Genomic DNA, 5,188 nt, shown 5'->3' with positions numbered 1-5,188 from the left:
TCTGGAAGTCAAAAAGAAAGGGAAAGCTTAGGATAAAATCCTGAAAACAGACTCTAAAAGATTCTAGGTGTTAGATTCACACCATCATTGACATTATTAGCTATCTTCACTATATTGTTGGGTAAATTCAGGAACTACACAACAACCAAACTAAACCAAACCAAAACAAACAGCTTTATTTGACTTTTTTTTTTTTTCCAATTGTGATGCCTATTGAAATTTTGCATTTCCCTCAGTCACTTTAGTCTAGAATCAATATAGCCTTAATCTTGCATATCAGCCAACAGGGAATGACCTCCATAATGTGCATAAATATTTATTCAACAGATATTTCTTGAGCTCCCTACTATGTATTCATCATTTGGTAAGATACACTGCCCTCAAGGCAGTGGTTGGAAGACACACATGAGAAGTTGAGAAACATAAACAATGTATCAGAAGTCAGAGTATGAATTTTTCAGCAAATTTAGTGTAGTGTAAAAGGCAACACAGAGCTTGAGGAAAATTAGTATCAGCAAAGGATTATTAAATGTATCTACTGTACATTTTGAGTTCAGGTTAAGCTGCAGGCAAATCACAGCCCTGGAATCACAGCACTATGGGACCCAGAGAAGGCTTTAAAATTTCTCATTGCCTCAGTTCTTTATATGTTGGATTTATGCATTGGATCACTAATCTGACTTCACAGATTATTGGCAAGAGTAAAGCATAAGAGAGACACTGTGAATACAGTGTCTGTTAAATATCAGATACCCAAGAATAACTTTGGTGATAAATATGTGACTTCATTAATTAATGCTATTACTAAAAAAATGTAGTAAAAAAGGTTAATAAAATATCTGTATAGTCAAATGATGTTCCATGGAAGTGATGGGCCTCATTTGGGTCTTGAAAGGACAGACAGGTTGCTTAGTGAAATAAAGGTGAGTATGCCCAAGGCGGGAATAAAATCATAAGTGAAGGCTGGGAAGTAATACAGAGCACAGTGTATGGAGCATGGAGAGTGTATGGGATTATTGAAGATGTCTGGTTATATGATATAGTGGACTTATTCTAATAATGTGGGCAAGCTTTTTGCAGTAGCAGTATCATAGCCAATGAGGTTTATCCAAGGTGCAATTATTGTTAATTGAAAACTAATAATGTGGGCTATCCCAAAATGGGGGGGGGGGCGTCAAACAGCACACTCAATTTTGCAGGTTGTCATTTTTCAAATTTGGACTCAGAACATGCTGATGTATTAGCAGGTTTCAGATGAATTACAAACCCTTAATTGTTAACAACAGTTAATATGCTGACAGTTTTGATAATCCAATTAAAAATTGAAAGAATTAGGATCAAAATGTAGGATTTTGTCATATAATCCTACTAAATTACTATTAGAATTATAGCAGAGGAAGTAAAAAGGAATAAACCAGGTCTTTGAATGAAGTTGAATTTAGACACAGAGGTTGGGAACATGGAGGTCTGGGAATAGGACAACTACTTTTTATTATTAAACATTAGGTTTCATTTGAATACCAGATGAATATATCATTTTTATTAAAAAAATAACAAAATAAAAAAGTTTTCTTCATAATAATGTTATATATGGTTTTCTTGAGGAAAAGTTATAACCAGTTATGAAATGTAATGAATAAACCTGAATATGTTATGAAATGAAATGTAATGCAGGTTAGTCAGTTATGAAATGTAATGAATAAACCTGAATATGTCCATAGAAGAGGGTCTCATGATTGCTTATCATTCCTGTGTGTCACAAAAGAAAAAAAAAGTCAATTAAGACTCTGGTTTATAGCAACATGCCATACAGTCATCATATATCCTGAAAGCATGAAAAATGCTTTTTCTTCAGTATACAAAGTTTTTTCCACCATAGCTGTGAAGAGCCATTATGTAACAATATTTTTGGTAGGGAAAATTCTAGACTTCATGGTTTTATCTTGCTTCTTCAGAACAGAATCATTTACATGTCACTACTCTTAGGTCCTTGAAAGATATTTTCCCTTCATGTTCATCTATATTCACATCATGATATTAGGGAATATTCACACACACACACACACATGCACATGCATACACACACACATACACACACACACAACTCTCTTTTAAAAGGAAACCTAAACCTAAGTCCCTAAAATTATAGAGACATCCTTACTATTTTATCATATATTTTAGGCCATGGCTTCACAAACTGTATAGCAATAATGTGAGGGTTCTTCATTAAACTAGTGAACAAATAAGCATGTCAAAAATTTTTACGCAAGTGCCTAAATGTGCACCATATTGTACCATGTGCCTCACCTCTGAATAGATATGATTGATGACAGACCATTAAGGATATTTCCTAGTTCAGAGGAATTCTTAATCTCAGGAAACAAACTGAGGTTTGCTGGAGTGGTGGGGAGTGGGAGGCATGCGATGGCTGAGTGATGGACATTGGGGAGGGTATGTGCCATGGTGAGCGCTGTGAATTGTGTAAGACTGATGAATCACAGACCTGTATCTCTGAAACAAATAATACATTAACATAACATAATAATAAAAAAATAAAAAAATATGATTCAAACTAAAAAAAAAGGATAGTAGAAAGGGAAAAATGAAGGGGGGGATTGGAAGGGGGAGAAGAACCATGAGAGACTATGGAGAGGGGAGGGGGCTGGGGAGATGGTTTAGCCTGGTGATGGGTATTAAAGAGGGCACATATTGAATGGAGCACTGGGTATTATATGTAAACAATGAATCATGGAACACTACATCAAAAACTAATGATGTAATGTATGGTGATTAACATAGCATAATAAAATTAAATTAAAAAGAAAGAAATACACTAAAAAAAAAGAATATTTCCTAGTTCAAAATCCAATAGAGTTTATTTGGGTATGCATCATTATATAAACACACAGAAAATTAATCTTTCCCTCTTTCCTAACTGCCACTGACTATGTGCTGGTGTCCTAAACCTGACTCAGTCTCAGTCTATTCAAGTTCATCCCTAAGCACAAAACTTCTTTTTTTTTTTTTTAGTAGTACAAACATTTTTTTTATTTTTTTTATTCTTATGTTAATCCCCATACATTACATCATTAGTTTTAGATGAAGTGTTCCATGATTCATTGTTTGTGCATAACACCCAGTGCTCCATGCAGAATAAGCACAAAACTTCTTAAATGTAAATTTTGTCAGTCTCCTGCTCAAAATCTTCAATTTCCCAGAGTTCTTAATTTCATGAATCTGGCTAGCTTGACCACAAATAATTGAGTATAAGTATTAAATACATAACAGAATAAGTGGAGGAGACTGAAAAAAGATGGATAGGATAATAGGTGTGAATGAAAGTTATTCTGCAACATGAGAAGCAGGCAGTGTTATATATACTTTTTTTTTAGAGGTATGGAAATTGATATCCATGACATTGGCACATATATTCCCCTGTCTCTTGCTACAAATGGAATAGAACTGGTGGAAAAGTATCCCATTGAGACACCAGGTCTTCTGAGCTACAACCCAGTTCTAGAGGGCACAGGCTTCTTGACTGGTCTGTCGGTGGCAAAGTAACTCACCTATTCCAACATCTTCCCACCTATGGCTAAGGGGAGACACCCATCCTCTCAGAGTGACCTGGGATACATGAGACAGATGTGGTCATGGTAGATCCCTCAATAGAGATACTGGTATCCAAGAATTCCAGGATGATATTCCAAGGCAGTAAATCAAATGCCTGTTGACGAGGGGTTAGGGTAGAGACTCCAGAACTAGATTCCAGCTCAGCCAACATTTATCCACTCCAAGGATTTATACTATAAAATCTGGTAGGATTCCCATCAGGCTCTGCAAAGACTATTTCTCAGCAGCCACCTTCTGTTCCTGAGTCCTTACAGACTGTGGATACTCAGGCAAAATTCCACTATGCCAGACAGACTCCTGAAGAAGCCAGAGGTACTGTACTCTAGACATGTTAGATCAGCTACTTGAACTCCTAACCACCTCTGAATTAGGGTACCAAATATAAGATGAAAAACTTTCTGCATATTTACTGTACATAGTCATCTTCTCTGTTCCATTAACAGCAAGAGGAACCGATCCAGGGTTATATTAGCTAACTCTGTCTCTGTGCCTGATCACCAATCCTGAGGTCTTGGGCTGACACAGCTGCACCTGACAAGTAGCCATCCACACATCCTTTGGGAATTCATTCAGGATGTGTTTTTTGGGGGGGGGGCGGTTCTGGCTGCATTTCTAGTAGCTAGTATGTCAGTATTCTAGCCAGTATGTCATCATTGCTATTGTACTAACCAACAGCCATCAATATTAGTAATACAATGGCTGTGAATCCCAAAGACCACGATATCTTTATGTTATTATATTGACAATCACAACCCCTGTTTGGTGGGTCCATTTGGTCAAGTCAAAAGGGATCTCTCTGCATGCATTTCTTCTATTGCATGACATGGGCAGTAGCTTCCTCCAATACTATACATAATGGAAAAGAAATCCCCAATTAGGAGAAGCAGCTAGATGATAGAAACCAGAAGGAGTTAATGAATCAATGAATTCTTTGACTCCAGTGAGCCACTGCTATTCTGCATGGAGCACTGGGTGTTATATGCAAACAATGAATCATGGAACACTACATCAAAAACTAATGATGTAATGTACGGTGATTAATATAACATAATAATAAAAAAAAATGACTTCCTGACTCTCCAGTGCTTTCACACGAAGGTGAGCCCCTTTGCCTAGCCTTTAAGGTTCTTCCTACTGTACGTGTTGCTTATCTCTCCAATCTGAAGGGCATTTTAACCATGGGCTATAGAATTGTCTATATTTTATAATAATGTATTTGGTGAAAATTATTGGACAGTAATGTATTTTTCAGCTTCAAGCAATGTCTTTAATATTTTCCTGATCATATCACATAATTTTCCTTTTAAGAATATCAGTTATATCTCCATATGTGAGAAATTGGTATACAGTTTAATACACATGAACCCAGGAAAAATGGAGATTTTTTCCAAAGTAGTAAGATGACTGGTACCAGCAGAGTGATATTTCTTACCTGGCAAAAAATGAAGTGCAGTATGAACATGATAAGGTCAAAGTGAAAGCGAAGACCTCATTAGCTTAGAAAAAAGGTAGGGACAAAACAGACATGTAGGAAAGCTTGAGAACTAACATTCAATCC

General features: G+C 36.2%; 2 pseudogenes; one reads left to right on the top strand and one right to left on the bottom strand.

The window, feature by feature from the left end:
• The first annotated feature begins 1,068 nt into the window (after positions 1-1,068).
• Positions 1,069-1,226, top strand: LOC123324374 (annotated as a pseudogene).
• A 2,366-nt stretch (positions 1,227-3,592) lies between these two features.
• Positions 3,593-4,192, bottom strand: LOC110585724 (annotated as a pseudogene).
• Between the last annotated feature and the right edge of the window lie 996 nt (positions 4,193-5,188).

This window comes from Neomonachus schauinslandi, chromosome 3 (genome assembly GCF_002201575.2).
Source record: "Neomonachus schauinslandi chromosome 3, ASM220157v2, whole genome shotgun sequence".
Taxonomy (NCBI): domain Eukaryota; kingdom Metazoa; phylum Chordata; class Mammalia; order Carnivora; family Phocidae; genus Neomonachus; species Neomonachus schauinslandi.
The sequence above is the reverse complement of the archived record's forward strand: the minus strand, read 5'-3'. Positions and strand labels throughout refer to the sequence as shown.